At 34.7% G+C, this 19957-nt stretch overlaps 1 protein-coding gene across 6 annotated transcripts in view; it reads left to right on the forward strand.

Moving 5' to 3' along the window:
- Positions 1-2357: 2357 nt before the first annotated feature.
- LOC106092188 (uncharacterized) overlaps positions 2358-19957 on the forward strand; it is an 87759-nt gene continuing 70159 nt past the window's right edge. For 3 of the 6 annotated variants that reach the window (XM_013258961.2, XM_059368896.1, XM_013258962.2), the window contains exon 1: positions 2361-2897. The gene's annotated coding sequence lies outside the window, so the exon portion shown is untranslated. Of the gene's footprint in view, positions 2898-19957 lie in introns of all 6 variants that reach the window. The other 3 variants (XR_001222117.2, XM_013258963.2, XM_013258960.2) reach the window with 2 other exon arrangements.

The raw sequence follows: 19957 nt of genomic DNA on the forward strand, positions 1-19957 counted from the left end.
TATACGCAGATGATTGCCTTATTTATGCCCATGATGTTTCTCCAGAAATTGCCCTGGCTAAAGCTGCACGACACCTCAGCGTCATAAATGATTATTACAAAACATGGGGCATAAAGATTAACGCAGCCAAATCCCGGGCCATCTGCATCAGGAATCCATCTGGTAAATGCCCGAAATTTGTTGTACCTCAAAGCAAGACATTGGAACTTACATTGGATGGAGTCAATATTCCGATAGAACAAAGCGTCAAGTACCTCGGCATCACATTCGACAAGATGTTGAAGTTTAATTCCCACGCTCGAGCAACATTACAAAAAACGAAAAAGATATTAGGTTCATTTTCTTATATATTGAATAGCAAGCATTTACCTCAGGCTACGAAATTATTGCTTTATAAGGTTGCTATCAGACCCGTGTTGACTTACGGTTTTCCAATATGGTTCACTATCTCCCCGACAGTAGCCAAAGAATTGGAAATTTACGAACGTAGAATTCTAAGGAAATGTGTAAACAGACATTACCAAAGTCGCACCAAAAAATACTCTAATACTTACATTTATGATATATCCGGCATTGAACCTTTATGCACATACGCGCTCAAGCTCCAGAAATTATTTGTCGGACGCCTGGCCACCCACGAAAATGACCTAGTAAAAGAAATATATGAATTGCAAGAAACTTCATCATGGGCTGATTCAGCCTATCTTTCTCCTGTTGCCATAATTACCCAAGTTGATGACAACGAATCAGCCCGTCACAGTACACCAGAATTTTACAAAAAATCCACACCTGGATCACATAGAGGATGATATACACTTATACACTTTATCCTTTTTTTGTTTTGTATAAAATTTTACCAATTTATTTATTTATTTTTTTTTAATATTAACACTTTTTTTAACAAGCAATACTATTGCTTTCCAAAAAAAAAAATAACAACGTGCATAGCACAAATCAAGTTAACAAAAGAAATAAGAAATCAAAACATGTTAGCATTCTGCCTTCTATAGTATGAACGTTCGTTAGTTTATACCAATACATCTACAAATCTGTGATATTTACATTTTGACATTCATTCATTAATTGGTTCATCCATTACCCTCTGTTTGTTATTGCCTTTAACAGAAATTGTTATCTCGATTTATATGTTATTTAGTTCTAAGTATTTATTTTTTTTAACAGACTCTCTTAAGCTCTGTTAGCAATAGTAAAGGCCGTGAGCAAGCCTTTTTTTATTTTTGACATTTTGTTTTGTATTCCATTCATATACTCTTCACATTGTTAAGCATGTAGCCAAGTACCTGTACTCATCGTGTGTTAGAACGAGACAATAATAGTTCTAAATATATGTTAAGTTATCGATAAATGTATTCAAATGTAATCGAAAAAGAATAAGCCTCAAATAAACACATACATACATACATACATACATAATTTGCTGGTAGTGTACCGTTAACAACTGAATAAAATTTTTTCTCTCGAAGTGCACTATCTGTCAACGAGTTTTGATTGTGTGTGTATAATATTCAATATTATTCGTTTTTTGCACCGTGGCGCAGATGTTGGCAATCCGCCTATGACGTCGAACGCCAGGGTTCAAATCCCGGCGTGAACATCAGTGGTTGTTAATGCTAATGCTAACTACTTTTTTTGAGGTATTCTGCCATGTTAAAACTTCTCTATTAAGTGGTGTCGCTATGCGGCACACCGTTCGACTCGGCAAAAAAAGAGATACCTAATCATTGAGCTAATACTTGAATAGAACTGAACTATTTGGTATGAGAGAAGTATCCCCTGTTCTATAATAGAATGTTCATGGGAAATTTAGTAGTAGTACATATTGTTTAGTGTATAAATGATATGTGAACCCATATAAATCTTAACATTGTTTACCAAACTCAATTTAATTTCACATTATTATTATTTATTCTTGAAATTTTTATTAAATTTTGTATATTTCGTTTAATTTTTAAATGAATTTGGTTTTGTATTGGTAGATAATAATTGGAGCTGTCTTTACTAAGCATAATTTTGTTATTTATTTGGGTGCACATGTTCTGCGCAGCTTGATAATGTGGAAACAAGTCGTTTTACGTTTATAAACGAAAAATGATTAATTGTCAGTGCATTTCAAATGGAACATTATCGTTTTACCAAATAATCTTTGATGATTCCTATCTTCTTCTATGATTCCAGTTATTTTTATTTGTTTTTCACAAAAAAAATCGTTCAATTTATCTTTTCTTTTCAAAACGAATACATACAGATGTGTTTATTAAGATTACCTTGAGTACTAGGTAATAGTAGCCGGTATTCGATAAAGACCCAATTCGACAAGCCGTTCAAGCGATTGACATTGTACTCTGAAAGAAAAAAAATCAACAAGAAGGAATCGTTCAATAGTCCGTTTGTTCGTGTTAAATTTAATTATAGACTTTAAAAAAGTGCAAAATATTAAAATGAAAATCTAATAGTATCGTTAATGTGAAAGTGCATTGGAAGTTCTTGATTTTATAAGTGAAAAATGATGTAAAAACAAAATTCTTGTACCCCCTGCGCTTGTTAATAGTCCATTGTGAATGTGTACACATTTTAACAACTCTGGCCTGCAATTTCTCACGTACACCGTCTTTTTATATTTCACCAAATCAGCTACAAATAAAGTGTATTTATTGCATTAAACAATTAAAACAAATGTACTGCAAATTAAATCGATGTAAAATTAATAATTTTGTTAATGCCGCAACATTAGATATGTGTTAAACAAACAAAGTGTATTAGTGTGTGGTAATATGTTGTAATAATTAAATCGTTATTAAAGTGTACTACATGACTCTAAAACAAGTTCTGCCGCAGAGCAAATAAAAGGCAAAGCAATTGGCTTCTTGGGGCTTCGGGTAAGTTGTGCCCCTTAGCTCCATCCATGGGGCTTGGGGGAATAAATTATGTGTATATTTATGAAAATTTTAATGAAAACGACTACGACCAAATGAAATCTTTATCGCAATTTTTTTTTTGGAAAAGTGCAAACTGCAGAGAACAATAAAGCAATTAAAAAAATTAAGGTAAAAAAATCGATTTCTTGCCCAGCCACTAGAAAATGCAAGCAATTTAGTCTTTTTGAGTATTTATTGCAGTTTAGTTCAGGCTATGTTTGCTTTAATTTTCTTCCCCTACATTCTGTGGCGTTCACTTTTGTTTAAATTTAATCTCATTATAGATTTGTGTCTTTTTACTGCATTTGTTCGTACATTTTCTTTCATCAGCTTTTCGTCGATACATTTTTCTTCCCTCCCCTGGGTCATTATGTCAACCCTCTCCTTGGCCCACACTAGCCAAGGCAAAGGCATTTCTTAGTTTTTATCTCGTCTTTTATTTGAGTTTTGGTTACCTACAACCACCAAACACCACCTTCATCACCTAAATCATTGTACTTGGAATTACATATTTCGCAACTTTTGTCAAAAAGGACACATAGCAACTACCAATTACCAAATATCTGCTGGTGATGCTACTACATGGAAAGAAATTACTGACGATAAAAATTATAGAGTAACGGAATTTAATTCTTTCTTCAAAAAAATATTGTAAATCGATAATGTTTGTAAACATTCTTATGGAACTTAATATTAGGGAATTAAACAACAGTTGTAGATTTTTGTAGTAAATTTGTACATTAATAAATGACTCCACAGCCCTTTAAGAGCTGCTCATATGAAAAGTATGCATAAAAGTACTCATATGCCTATGTTTGATTTTACGTGAGTTTATATATTTGATAGCAGATTTATAAGATCTAACTATAGCCAAAGCATTAGAAATTTTAATTCATGCTGTTTTGTTATTGTTTTTGTTGATTCGTTTTAGTCTACAATGGACAGTGTCTCTACGCCCACTTGCCTCATTGATATCCTTTAAACTTATAAAGCAATTACTGGCAATGTTTAAATAAACAGCCGATGGGTTCGAATCCTGTGGACATTTTGTCTAGAGCAAATTTTATGGACATTTTATCCTTAGGGAAAATTTATTGGAAATTTTGTTAATAGTTAAAATTTCATGGATATTTTGCCCTTATAAAAAATTTCGTGAAAATTTTGGTCTTAGGGAAAATTTCATGGAAATTTTGTCTTTACAGAAAATTTCATAGAAACTTTGTCTTGAGCGAAAATTTCATGGAAATTTTGTCTTTAGAGAAAATTTCATGGAAATTTTGTCTTTAGAGAAAATTTCATGGAAATTTTGTCTTTAGAGAAAATTTCATGGAAATTTTGTCTTTAGAGAAAATTTCATGGAAATTTTGTCTTTAGAGAAAATTTCATGCAAATTTTGTCTTTAGAGAAAATTTCATGCAAATTTTGTCTTTAGAGAAAATTTTATGGAAATTTTGTCTTTGGAGAAAATTCATGGAAATTTTGTCTTTACAGAAAATTTTATGGAAATTTTGTCTTTACCGAAAATTTCATGGAAATTTTGTCTTTTGGGAAAATTTCATGGAAATTTTGTCTTTTGGGAAAATTTCATGGAAATTTTGTCTTTTGGGAAAATTTCATGGAAATTTTGTCTTTTGGGAAAATTTCATGGAAATTTTGTCTTAGAGAAAATTTCAATGAAATTTTGTCTTTAGAGAAAATTTCAATGAAATTTTGTCTTTAGAGAAAATTTCAATGAAATTTTGTCTTTAGAGAAAATTTCAATGAAATTTTGTCTTAGAGAAAATTTCATGGAAATTTTGTCTTTAGAGAAAATTTCATGGAAATTTTGTCTTTGGAGAAAATTTCATGGAAATTTTGTCTTTAGAGAAAATTTCATGGAAATTTTGTCTTTGGAGAAAATTTCATGGAAATTTTGTCTTTTGGGAAAATTTCATGGAAATTTTGTCTTTTGGGAAAATTTCATGGAAATTTTGTCTTTAGAGAAAATTTCATGGAAATTTTGTCTTTAGAGACAATTTCAATGAAATTTTGTTAAAAAGTCTTAAGAGAAAATTTCATGGCCTTTAGAAAGAATTTCATGGAAATTTTGTCTTTAGAGAAAATTCCATGGACATTTTGTCCTTAGAAAAAATTTCATGGAAATATTGTCTAGAGAAAATTTCATGGAAATTTTGTCTTTAGAGAAAATTCCATGGACATTTTGTCTTTAGAAAAAATTCATGGAAATATTGTCTAGAGAAAATTTCATGGAAATATTGTCTTTAGAGAAAATTTCCATGAAATTTTGTTTTTAGAGAAAATTTCATGGAAATTCTGTCTTTAGAGAAAATTTCATGGAAATTTTGTCTTAAGAGAAAATTTCATGGAAATTTTGTCTTAAGAGAAAATTTCATGGAAATTTTGTCTTAAGAGAAAATTTCATGGAAATTTTGTCTTTAGAGAAAATTTCATGGACATTTTGTCTTTAGAGAAAATTTCATGGGAATTTTGTCTTTAGAGAAAATTTCATGGAAATTTTGTCTTTAGAGAAAATTTCATGGAAATTTTGTCTTTAGAGAAAATTTCATAGAAATTTTGTCTCTAGAGAAAATTTCATGGAAATTTTGTCTTTAGAGAAAATTTCATGGAAATTCTGTCTTTAGAGAAAATTTCATGGAAATTTTGTCTTAAGAGAAAATTTCATAGCAATTTTGTCTTTAGAGAAAATTTAATGGAAATTTGGTCTTTAGAGAAAATTTCATGGAAATTTTGTCTTTAGAGAAAATTTCATGGAAATTTTGTCTTTAGAGAAAATTTCATGGAAATTTTGTCTGTAGAGAAAATTTCATGGCAATTTTGTTTTTAGAGAAAATTTCATAGAAATTTTGTCTCTAGAGAAAATTTCATGGAAATTTTGTCTTTGGAGAATATTTCATGGAAATTTTGTCTTTAGAGAAAATTTCATGGAAATTTTGTCTTTAGAGAAAATTTCATGGAAATTTTGTCTTTAGAGAAAATTTCATGGAAATTTTGTCTTTAGAGAAAATTTCATGGAAATTTTGTCTTTAGAGAAAATTTCATGGAAATTTTGTCTTTAGAGAAAATTTCATGGAAATTTTGTCTTTAGAGAAAATTTCATGGAAATTTTGTCTTTAGAGAAAATTTCATGGAAATTTTGTCTTTAGAGAAAATTTCATGGAAATTTTGTCTTTAGAGAAAATTTCATGGAAATGTTGTCTTTAGAGAAAATTTCATGGAAATTTTGTCTTTGTTAACCATATTGTCCCAATCGGTTAACATGTCCGTCCGGGTGGGTTTTGGGATGGGGCGTCCCCCCAGGGTTATTTGACCCAAAAATTGTATATCAATTTCGTGTTTTTGGGGTACCATAAGGTGGCATACAAAATTTCGCTTGAATCGGTGCACGAATCTCCGAGATCTGGCGTTTTTGAAAATTGGGGGGTTTGTATAGAAAATTTCTTGGAAATTTTGTCCTAGAGAAAATTTCAGAAAAATTTTTCCCTAAAATTTTGTCTAAGAGGAAATTTTATAGAAATTTTGTCACTAGACAAAAATTGCATGGAAAACAATACAATACATTAATTTTTTTTTGTTCATTCATTTACATAATAAATTTATGAAAATTTAAAACTAGTTTAAGATAAACTGAAGGACCAGTCTTTGAATACGTTTTTGCGTTCTGAACGAATAACTTAGGGCTAAGGGAGTACTAGCATGATTTGTTGTCTTCCCAAGTCTTAGTTTGATCAAATCACAAGAAACCATGACAGTACACAAAGTCGATCCCAAAAATGAGTGTCTAAAACCACCCCTAAGTGATTATTAGAGAAACTCGTTTTAAACTCAAAGATAAAGTTGCTGCTCTTAGGACGCCATAGGAACCATTCATAAAGACACAACACACAAATAACTCTTTACTTAAAACAATAAACGCACCTATTTTTTTCCATTGCCTGTCTGTCCCGGCTGTTGTGTTCCTGACCTTAGTTACAAAACATATCAAATGTGGGGTTATACAAAGAAAAGAAAGATGCATGTGTGTTTTTTGTTGGCGTAAAACGTTAATGACTTCATCAATGAAAATGGGTGAGAGAATAACATCTGTTTAACAAAAAGCATAAGCCCAATTTTGGTTGAGTTGTTCTGATAGTTTTATTATAAAAAATCTACAAAATAATATAGGCCTTTTTTAAAATTTTTCAAAGAAAGATTTTACAAAATTGTTAACAAAAACTCCAAAATATATGACGTTTCCTTATGGCTAAGCATAAGACTGTAATCTGAGCAACCACATTAGCCTTACAACATCTTAAGCTGCACAAAATTAGTACAATCTCTGCCAAAAGCCTTGGTGATACACTATACGACGGATAAAGACAAAGTGTATAAGAAAGAATTAAAAGCGTGCTAAGTTCGGCTGGTACAAATCTTACATGGATCGCATTTGTTGATTTCCCGGTACCTCTTTTTAAGCAAAGAAAGGATACAAGAAAACAATTGCTATGGTATTGGAGCTTTATTAAGTTATTTTCCGATTTGGTCCATAATTGAATTGAATTTTGGAGACCAAAGTAGATGTCATTGTGCAAAGTTTCAGCCAATTCGAATAGGAATTGCTCGCTTTAGATGTTCAAGAAGTAAAATAGATTTATCGGTTTTTATGGGAGCTGTATCAGGTTATAGATCGATTCAAACCATATTTCACACGTATGTTGAAGATCATGGGAGAATCCGTTGTACAAATTTCAGCCAAATCCAATATTAATTGCAAAATCTAGATACTCAAGAAATCCAGACTCCAGATTGGTTTATATGGTAGCTATATCAGGCTATGAACCGATTTGAACCATACTTACCGTAGTTTGTGGAAGTCGTTACGAGACCAAATCGGATAAGAACTGCGCCCTCTAGAGGCTCCAGAAGTGAAGACCCCAGATTGGTTTATATGATTATGAATAGACTTGTGTAGTTCCGGCTGGATCTAGTTCATTGGAACTTATCCAAGTAAGGAACTGATGGAACAAGGTCCATCTCTTTCTTTCTTATAGTTCCTTTTTATAGCATGTCCACTTTTCTTTTACTCCCCTTCATTAATATGTAGACCAGCTGATTGACATTCCAAATTTTTCAGCTTCATACAACAACTAAATAAAAGCGTCAACTTTTTCAATAGGCAACAGTGGTTGGCAAAATTACTCACTCTATTGCATATTACTTTGTACGTGCACAAGAAAATAATCCCAAGCATACTCATAGGCTAGCAAATTATTGCAATTGTGTGCTCGTCACTGGTATAAAGACCTTCTCACACACAACACTTTTTCATTTTTCGTTTTGACTGAGTAAACGGTTTGACTCGGACGATAGTAAACTCGGAAAGCGACCATGTTTAGAGTCTCGTTACAGAAATGTTGATATGTCCAATGACAAGAATCATTAGAGAAACACACAAATGGTTGCCAGGTACAAGAAAAAACAATAAGAATTTCTAAGGCACATACATTGTTTGGTAACATATACGCGATAAAGATATATCTATCACAAAGTAGGTATTTAAATGTGTGACAACAAAAACAACAACTTTTTGTTTTATTACAAAATCCTAATGTAGTTGTGCGAAAATCGAAGGCTTTTAATATAATTGAACTACGAAAGAATTTGAATTACCAATTAAGATCTGCTTATAATTTTTTCTTTTTCTATCAACCAACACGCAGGGAATGTCCCCTATGAATGCAGTGCATTGCGTTGGAGAATGGAAATTAGGAATTGAAAGAATGTAGTGTTTATTGACATTTGTCTTAAATCTCTGGATGTCATAGTGGGTGGGAAAAATATTAGCCGGAAGTCGATTCCACATACGAATGTTTCGGGCGAAGAATTCTCTCTATAATGCATTGTATAGTCCGCTGGCCAATCAATTACAAACGGGTGTGAGTTCCTGTAATGTCTAGTATCCCTGACAAACATCCTGACATCAGGAATAAGAAGACGAATATAAGACGAACAAACACCATAAAAGTACCGATAGAACAGCGCCAAACAGCCCACATTGCGACGATGTTCAAGGGGGGCAATAGAGTTAGATACCCTACTGTCCCCAATCAACGTTCTTCTCTATACACGGTCCAGCAGCTCCAGGGATGATTTTGAAGCTCCAGCCCATACATGTGAGTTGTACTCCATTAAGAAGTTCAGACGGAGTGAAGTAATTCTTACATCGTTTAAAGAAGTCATACATATTTAGCCCAACGGACATCACTTTGTATTTTCATGTCCAGAACATCAAACGCTTCTGATTGCTCAACATCTATACCGTTAATAGACAAATATGATCGTAATGGGTCAGCGAATCGTTTATGTGACAGCAAACAGCACCGACTCTTACGAGCATTAAGATCTAATCGATTCGTTCGACCCCACTTAGAAATGGCCACCAAATCCTGTTAGAGCCTCTTGTCCTCCATTTCTCGAAAATTCGGCCTATGGTCGAATGAGTACGAATTACAGAGATTACTGTGATCTGCAAATGAGTAGATCGAATTCGTAGTTTGCCTCAACAGATCGTTGATGAAAATAAGAAAAAGGGAAGGAGAAAGAACAGAGCCCTTGGGTACACCTGCGGTACAATTTATGCTCATTGGATGAGAACCCATCTATAACGACTCGTATAGTGCGATCTCTGAGAAAGCTCGAAATAAATCGAACGAAGCCATTACCGAAACCAAATGCGACAAGCTTTGATAGTAGTGCACCCTGCCAAACCCTATCAAATGCCTGGGAGATATCCAGAGCTACAACCTTACTCTCACCAAACTGGTGGATTGATAGACTCCAACGTTCCGGCAGAAGTGCCATGAGGTCGCCCGTAGAGCGATTTCTGCGGAACCCAGACTGTTGGTCGCTAAGAAGGCCATTAACATTTTTGTCGAGGTAAAAAAAAACTCTATATTTGTCACAAATTCTTGCAACAATATATCGCAAAAACGTGTACTTTTATCGTAAACAAAATTCAACGTTTACTTGGCTAAAATTTCCTTTATGACAAACGAATTTTTTTTTGCGTGACGTCATTGAGATACATTTCAGCTGCTTATACCATTTCGATCTATTGATTCCGATTTGTATTGTTTTGTCGGGATATCAGTCTTGCATAGATCTTTTAAGGGAGTGAAGATAAAATCCGCGAGCTAAAGTCTCGTTCTTTTCTTGGCTAATGACTTATGCAGAAAATTAAAGTCTCGTATAATTGTTATAAAAAAGACGTTAACTATGAAGATAGAGTCCTAGCCTAAAGTCTTGTTGAAAAGTGTTATAAATATAAATTTGTACGTGGGCTGAATAATAAAATAAAAATTTTTGTTTAAGCTGGTTTATTGGAAAAAAGCAATAAATAATAAAAAATGAAAAAAAAACATGAAAAATAAAAGTAAAAAAATATGTTATATCCGAAATGAGGTAATGTGCAACAAGTAATTAAAAAGCAAAACGCCAACTTGGTCCATTGGGCTTTAGGTTTTACCAAATTTTCGGCAAATCATGTGAAATACACCTTTTCTCATATTTTTTGATACCTGTAGAGGCTTAAAAAGCCAAATCGGGCGATCGTTTTATATGGGAGCTATATCAGGTTATGCACCGATTCAGAACATACTTGTCAAATCTGTAGAATGCCATAGAAAAAGTCATAGTGCAAAATCTCATCAAAATCGGATAAGATATAAGCTCTCTAAACGCTCAAAAAATATAATCGGGTGCTACCTCAGGTTATAAACCGATTTGAAACATACAAGACACAGTTGTTAGAAAAAAAAAAAAACAAAAGACTTCATGCTAAATTTTAGCAAAATCGGATAAGAATTACACCCTCTAGTGGCTCAAAATTCGAGATCCGTTTATATGGCAGCTATATAAAAACATGGACCGAGATGACCCATTTACTATCCCAACCGACCTATACTAATTGTTTTTGTGCAAAATTTCCATCGCCCAGCTTTACTCGTCTGAAAGTTAGCGGGCTTTCGGCAGATAGAAAGATGGACGGATGGACTTAAAATGTCATGGCGATCAAGAATATATATGATTTATAAGATCTTAGACCAATATTTGAACGTGTTACAAAGGGAATGATAAAGTTAGTATACCCCCATCCTATGGTGGAGTGTAAAAAAATGGTCTACGGTTACAAAATGATGAGTCTCTTAAACTATTTCATGCAACCATTCTTTTTCTTGTTCAACTAAAAAAAAACATGGGTTCAATGAACTCATCACCATTAGGGTCGACCCATTACTAGAGATCGAAAAAGGCATACCAAACAAAGAGAATATTTAAACAGAAACCACACATTTTTGAAAAGTAAACCCAGCTGTGCATATTGTCTATAATAAATGTCAACATATACATAAGCCATATGCACCTACCGTATGCGTGCGCTTGTGTGAGTGTGTATCTTCTTTCGAAAGGATCCTCTCCAATTTCTGTCCTTGTTTGTTTGCTTTCATCATCACAGACCAAAGCAGCATAACGAATGTAATTTTATATCATGTCAATACTCGCTGCTCTTTTGTAAATCTTCTCTTTGCTTGTGTGTGTGTTTCGTTACGTTCAGTGTCCTGAAATTCCCAAAGTTCTTTCCTTTGTTGTGTTTAAGGAAATCTTACAACTTTTTTTTTGTGCTGCAACTTTTGTAGAAGGTATTGAGTTGCTTTGTTTGGTCACGCAAAACTAATTTTACCTTATGATCATATTATAGCGGTTCTTATAACAAAAACATTTCCTGTCTCAGCTTTCCAAAGTGATGACACATAAAATGTCATGATCGATAGTCTATCGATTCCTTGAACCTTTATTGATTTCCTTTAAAGACAGTGTCACTTTATTGTTCATTCACACTTTACGCAGAAAGGCATATTGAGGGCATATTTAAGTGCATGAGAGTCTTTCTTGTTGTCGTTGTCAAGGAAGCACTTCCAGTTCTTGTATAATCACAGCTTAAGTTATTGCTCTTATATACAAACACACACATACATTGGGATATCCTGTTACATCTTACGTTTTATATATTTTGGTTTTTTTTTGTTAAGGTTTTTGTCTCATAATTTCTTTTAATGCAATTAGTTGTGATCGTTTTGAATTTGTCTTTTATTTTCAAACCTAAATTTCCTTGAAATAAAATTTTAATATACCCCTACACAGAAAAAAAAAAATAAAAACCAGTTTCAGTCACGACATTAATTGATCTAACTAATATTTTAATTGAAACTGCTTCAATTACGAAAATAATAATATCAAACACCGTTTTTGAAGAAGGAATTAAAAAATGCATATTCAATTAAAAAAATTATTGAAATTTTTAAAATTTTTAATTTATCAAAGAATCGGTCATGGTTTACCGATTAAATGAATTCATTTTTTAATTGACTGCAATAATGTCAAACACGTCTGAAAGGCATTAAGTTCGGTCCGGCCGATACTCATCACCTCGGGTATATATGTAAACCACCTTTCGCCATAATCCGGTGAAACTGCATTATTTATGCTGCCATAGCAGCTATATCCAAATCTGAAACGATCTGGGCCATCTTCAAGAAGCTTAGACTTTATACAAAATAAACTTGGTTGAAGGGCATACTTTTATTCTACATACCAAACATCTGTTAAACTAGCAAAAATTAAATCTTCTAGTACCGAACAAAGATGATCTAAAGACCGGTTTACATGGGAGCTATATCAGGTTATAGACTGATTTGGACCGTATTTGGCACAGTTGTTGAAAGTCATAACAAAACACCGTATGCTCAATTTCAGCCAAATTGGACAAAAATGGCGGCTTGTAAGTGTTCAAGAAGTCAAATCGGAAGATCGGTTTATATGGCAGCTATATCAGGTTATAGACCTATGTGGACCGTAATTGACACAGTTGTTGGAAGACATAACATAACACTACATGCAAAATTTCAGCCAAATCGGACAAAAATTGAGTCTTATAAGGGCTTAAGAAGTCAAATCGGGTGATCGGTTTATTTGGGAGCAATGTGAAGTTATAGACCGATTCGGATCTTACTAGGCACAGTTGGTGAAAGTCATAACAAAACACCGCATGCTCAATTTCAGCCAAATTGGATAAAAATGGCTGCTTGTAAGTGCTCAAGAAGTCAAATCGGGAGATCGGTTTATATGGGAGCTATATCAGGTTATAGACCAATGTGGACCGTACTTGACACAGTTGTTGGATGACATAACAGAACACTACCTGCAAATTTCAAATCGGACAAAAATTGCGGCTTCCGGGGGCTTAAGAAGTCAAATCGGAAGATTAGTTTATATGGGAGCTATATCTAAATCTGAACCGATATGGCCCATTTGCAATCCCCAACGACCTACATCAATATTAAGTATCTGTGCAAAATTTCAAGCGGCTAGCTTTACGTGTTCGACCGCTATCATGATTTCAATAGACGGACGGACGGACATGGGTACTTTGAGAAGATCAAGAATTAATACTATATGGGGTTTTAGGCAAATATTTCGAGGTGTTACAAACGGAATGACTAGATTAGTATACCCCCATCCTATGGTGGTTGGTACACAAAGATATCGAAAGGTCTAACACAACTCATTGTGCCAAATTTCAACGAAATCGTAAAATAAATTCTCCTTTTATGGGCCCAAGAGAGATCGATTTATATGGCAGCTATGTCTAAATCTAGACCGATCTGGGTCAAACTGATGAAGGATGTCGAGTGGCCTAACACAACTCACTCTTTCAGATTTCAGCAAATCGGATAATACATGTGGCTTTTATGGGCGTAAGACCTTAAATCGACATCGGTTTATATCGGTTCTTCGAACCTATGCCTATGGACAATAAAAGAGTATGTGCAAAGATTAAGCTCAATATCTCTATTTTTAAAGACTGTATCGTGATTTCAACAAACAGACGGACGGACGGACATGGCACGTCTTAGATTTTTACGACCATCAAGAATACTAGGATTGCATTTTATATTTCGGGATTAGAGAACACAAAAACAAATATTATTCATCGAAAATTGCTTTATTGTTCTTCAAAATATTTTCCATTAAGATCTATACTCTTTTGCATGTATTTGAACCAATCGTCGAAGCACTTTTGCCACTCTTATTGAGGTGTCTCCAAAGCATGCATTCTGAATGCATCAACCGCTTCTTCAGGTGTCGAAAAAAGGTTTAACTCTCATTTTATTTTTTACGTACGGGAATAAAAAGAAGTCGTTCGGTGCCAAGTCAGAACTATACGACGGATGACTCATCAAATCGATATTTTGAGTGCTCAAAAATGCAGTTGTTTCGTATTTTTGGAGCATTACTTTCGACCAATCGTTTTTCGGTTTTTTTTTTGAGCGATTGACAAATTGTGTGGGATTCAACGCGAACAAATATTTTTGACGGTCAAATGTTCATTCAATATTGAATGTATGTATGTATGCTGGTCCCACTAATAGCTAAGGTTGTCTCAATCTCGTGGTCGAGGTCACATGACGATCTAGAAATATCAGTTGGCGCACAGCATCAATAGTTTTTGGAACAACGACTGATTTTGGACGATCTTCAAAAAATTCGTCTTGGAGTGAACTACGACCTCGGTTGAATTTACCATACCATCGATAAACACTGGTCTTTGATGGAGCTTCATCGCTAACAATTGAATTAAATTCATCGATCCACACTTTTGTTGAGTTAATCCACGTCGAAAGTTGTATAAAATAATCACGATTTAATTCCATTTTTGGGCGAGTTGAATATTTTAAGTTACTGTAAACAACATAAATAGCGCTCGAATGTCAAATCGTTCTGAGTAAGTTTAACCTCAAAAATGTCAAGTTTTACGTTAGAGTTGTCAGTTGGTAGATTGCAACACAAGGGTTGTCCAATCCCGAAATATAAAAGGCAACTCTCGTATATACTTTATGGGGTCTTAGAGGAATATTTCGAGGGGTTACAAACGGAACGACAATATTAGTATACCCCCATCCTATGGTGGAGGCTATAAAAATTCATTTAAAATCAGCAAACAATGTTTGCTGATATCAATGCAAACGTGCCCATCAACAATTCATTAAGGAACAGGGGGAAACTTCTTACGTATCAATGAGTGCTGTCCGATTCAAGTTTAAGCTCATTGCAAAAAGGGCCTTCTTTGTTATAGCCGAGTTTGAACTGCATGACGCAGTGCCACACCTCTTCGGGGAGAAGTTTTTATATGCCATAGCAACTCACAAATGTCGCCACTATTAGAAGGGGATGTAACTGGTTGCTGATATTAGCAAACTTATTTCTCTGGGTGTCGTGCATTGATGCTCCCCTGTATTTTGGTAATTTTTTATTGATCATTCATATTTAATAAGTCACCAGTCTTATCTTGTGTTTTTTTTAAGATAATCATAAAATGATAAGAATTGGTTTCGTTTTGCAGAAATGGCTGAGGGGTAAAGCTTTTTCCCCTTTTGAATTCTTGACACTTTCAGTGCAGTTTTGTTAAATCAACTTCAACGAAATGTTATTTTAGTAAAATCATTCCATGTGATTAAAATAAGTTTAACTTTCTTTTAATCTCTCATCTCGCCAATACATTGAAATGTGTTAATTCTTTCTTTGTATTACTTTTGGTGCTAATCCTTTCACTAACAGATGATGTTTGTCTAATCAAATAATGCCATTTCAGAACCATGACACCATCTGCGTGTATTATATGAATGAACACACATTAGGGCTTTTATCAAATAGCTGTCAGTATACACAGCTCCATCTTATTGAAAATTTGACAGGTTTATCAGTTTTAAAGTACCACTTGGATCCTTTAAAGTGAGTTTTTGTTTGACTCTAGGAAACCATACAAAACCATTGGCTTACCCATAATCGTTGGAGTGACAGATGTTAGTCATGGCACTACGGTGTATGCATGCATCTATTGTAGCATTCGTTATTACCTACATACATATATCAGAAACACCTTTCATTTCATGGCACACAAAGAATTTCTTTAGGTATTCCATGCAAACCATAGCAACAGCTGATGGTGGATAGATGATCTCGATCGTAGTTAATTGTTGATGTAGTGAAGCCCAAAGGACCACCAACTGATGTTTACAATAATGCTTTCATGAAATAACATCAGCGGCATTGATGTCAGCTAGAAAAATAGAAGGAAAAAAAAAAACACAAGAATTATGAAAACATTGACCATTAAAACCACCTAAATCATAAATAAAACAACGAAACAACAGAAAACATGACTCAAATGTGGCTTAAGCACACCTTGTAGCGTAAGTGAAATAAAATCTAATAAAATAAAATAAGATAGCGTATTTATCACCCGATCTTCTCAAAACTTTATGCTACGCTTTCTTCTCCGACTGCCACTAAACTTGCGGATTTTGGTCTAAATTGGTACAGATTTGGATATAGACCTCATATATATAATTTTGTCCGATTTGACTAATATTCCAATAATGTGGCCATTTGTTAATCGATTCGTGTAAACAAGTCTCAACCAAGTGGTGGTAGTTTTTCTATCATCTAAAGCTCCAGCGCATAATTTTTCTATGATGCCAGACTATCTTTCATAGCGAAACATATTTTTTTGAATTGGCTTTTAATAAAATTGATGATACAGTATTTGTATTTGTGAAGCCTTCCTTCGGAAACCCTGCTCCACACTACTAGTATCATTTATACAACCGGTAATGGACATATTCAAAGACCAGAGAATTGAGTACGTCTGAATGGTTTAAACATCTGGTCGCATTTTTTTGTTTTAGGTGACGATCATTTCCTTCAGCAGGATATTTCTTTGTGGCAAAAGGCATGCAGGCTTGCCGTTCGTGCCTGTGTATTAATGGTGTTTGCATGTGTTGGCTACAATGGTAACAATAGCCGAGGACAACGCCTGCCACCGGCTTTGCCTTATGGTTTAAATTCGGTGTACTTCGGCGTGTATGCCTGTCTGTCTGTCTGCCTGTCTCTCAATATACGACAAGCGTACATTTTTAGGTCGCTGACATTATTACTTCAAATGATGTTTTTGTTGTAAAATAGCTTGTGTATGTGTGTGTGTGTGCAAGAGTACTGTGTATATGTATAAGAGTATGAGCCTTGTGTATCTATTGTATATAATTCCCTTTTTATCGGCCCGGTGCACTCAAAATTTCTCTATGTCATTTTAATTCATGGCATTTTCTTTTGCTTCATATTCTTTTCTCTGCCTCTTTATATTCTCAATTTTTATTATATTTTCCTCTGGCAACAGCTTGCCATATTTGCTTCACTGCCTGCCTGCCTGATGTGGCAAAGGACCTTTTATGTCAACGGCTGTTATATGTATGCAGTCAGTCGATATACAAATTGAAGGTAAAGAACATGTAAAATTTTTTTCTCTCTTTCTCTCTCACACTCACTCTCTTTCCTCTATAAATAATAAAAGATGTATGGCAAGGAAAACTGCAATGCTCCATGTTTTTATGTTCGCTCGTCTTTCCTTTTCAAATTTTATTCCATTACTCGATGTCTACAGCTGTTGGGCGAATATGTGTTATTGGAGAGACTTGCAACGATGTGCCACATGCAATAATTTGTAGGCAGGTGTTGGTTTGGGTTTAGCTATTTTCCCCCCATTTTCTATTTATTATTACTTTTTTTATCAAAAAAATTTGCTAAATAATTAAAAATGCTTGTTCTCTAGAGATGTATAGTTAGTTTATAGTGGTACAAAGCCTAAGGTTCACAGGAACGAGAGTTGAGTATAACATCAATGTTCTGCTGTTAAATTGGCATATACTGTAATACTTCTTTAAGAACGCCATCCGATTTAAGCTTGGCAAAAATCTAAGCAGATATCTTTTTCTGGCCGAATTCGAATAGAATGCCATATTTTATAAAGAGTTTTCATCGGGGTTTCTTGTTAAACTGCCATAGACTTCAAACAAGTCTTCTTTAAAGAGTAGAGGAAGGGGAAAGAATGAGCCAAATAAGCATATTGGGCCTTACACGCTGAAAACGTTTTTTCTCCAACTTTAAAGATTTGTTAAACTACATTTGAATATGCCCACATTTCCATTTATATCTTACACTCAGAGAATAACAAAATAAAATTTGCTGAATATGGGACAGCAGTTATTTCCCTCCAGTAATTGAGGCCACCGTAGCGCAGAGGTTAGCATGTCCACCTATGAGAATGAACGCCGGGGTTCGTATCCTGGCGAAACATCAGAACAAATTTTCAGCGGTAGCTATCCCCTCCTTATGCTGACGACATTTGTGAGGTATTTTAGATTAGGTTAGGTTTAAGTGGCACATACGCTAAATCAGACAGGTTCTCAAAGAAATGTAAAAACTTCTCCCCAAAGAGGTGTTGCATTGCGGCACGCCGTTCGGACTCGGCTATAAAAAGTAGACCCCTTATCATTGTGTTTAAACTTGCATCAGCCGGCACTCATTGATATGTGAGAAGTTTGCCCCTGTTCCTTAATGGAATGTTCATGGGCAAATTTGCATTTGTAGTCATTTTTTGCTAGGTTGAAAAGTCCGTGCCCATACACACACACCTAAGTCACTAACGGGCTAGTCGTGCGCTCTAAATCCGATAAATATCCCTGAGAAGATATATGTCAGGAATTCCGTGCTACTCACAAAATCCTAAAACATTCTTTACTCTGTGTCTCTAAGTTGATTCAAGTCCGGTATCGTATCCGCACCAAAGTCTGGAATTGGCATAGAAAAGGTTGCAAAGTCTTATTATCCTCCCCACATGTCAAACACACGCTGTAACTTGTCGCACCTTTTCTGCATATGCGCGCCCTTAGTTCTATGTGGCCCGTAGTGATACCGAGGGTAATTTTTTTGCAGTTCAGGATGGGAAAATGCTTTACGCATATGATGAGTACGTCTCTCGCCTTATGCCGGACTCCGTTATCAACGGTGTCGGCTAAAAACCCAACCTGTGACACCCCTGGGAATTAATTTCACCTTGGAATCGTTTCGCATTACTTCGAGGTGGACCCCATATATCTGGTGATATTCCACTCTGTCCTCTCTGGGTGTTGCATTTCGCGGTGTAGAGCTTGGCTCCCCCCATGGCCTGTAGGTCTATCGGAACCATTCCGACTATTACAAGGGCTGCGGGCAACGCCATTATCCGGTATGATGATGTAACCCTAAGAGTTCGTCCTCTGTACCGAGAGCAGGGTTTTCAAAAAAAATTTGAACCTTAACACTAGTGCAAATGAACTAGATTTAGAAAATATTGAACTTCCTATGGTGCTAAAGAATAATATATTCGTTACGAGTTCAATAATTTCATAACAGCTATTAAATTGTTTTTAAGGTGGACGAAGTAGAATCGAGCTGTTGACAGGTCATGGATACTTCCGGAAATACTTGCATAGAATGCATGTAGTGTTTTTTATACTTTCTGCTGGTAATATGTTGGCATTCCTACTTGAAACACGTCATATTGTAATCCTACCACAGTAGTGTTATAAAATATAAAAACCATCCATTTAGTGTTTTTTTTTTCGTTTGGCGGGTTTTTAGTGACCTAAAAGGCACCAACCAAATCTTAAAAGCACTAAGTTGGCATCACTGGTATCAAGAAATACTCATCATTAAAAAGACCTTAAACAAAAAACCTTCCAAGACTTATCGACAGAAGCTTTTAAGACTTATCGCGGCGTCAAGTCACGTCGGGGCATAAATGTGCTAACTATGAGTTTAATAAGTCAAATCGGTAGATCAGTTAATATGGGAGCTTTATCTAAATATGGGCCGTTTTGACCCATCCCAACCGACCTACAATATAAATAAGAATGTTTTCTGGATTTGTCCCATATCCATCTCAAGGCACAGTGGCATGTGATCTGACCATATTTTGTCCTTGATGCTAAATTTCCTGATTATTCCCAACGTACCCATTGCAACTGCTGGTACATTGTTAACAGAAGTGCCCACTGTGCTAATATAAGGTGCGTACCGTTCTGCCATTT

Source organism: Stomoxys calcitrans, chromosome 5, assembly GCF_963082655.1.
Source record: "Stomoxys calcitrans chromosome 5, idStoCalc2.1, whole genome shotgun sequence".
Classification (NCBI taxonomy): domain Eukaryota; kingdom Metazoa; phylum Arthropoda; class Insecta; order Diptera; family Muscidae; genus Stomoxys; species Stomoxys calcitrans.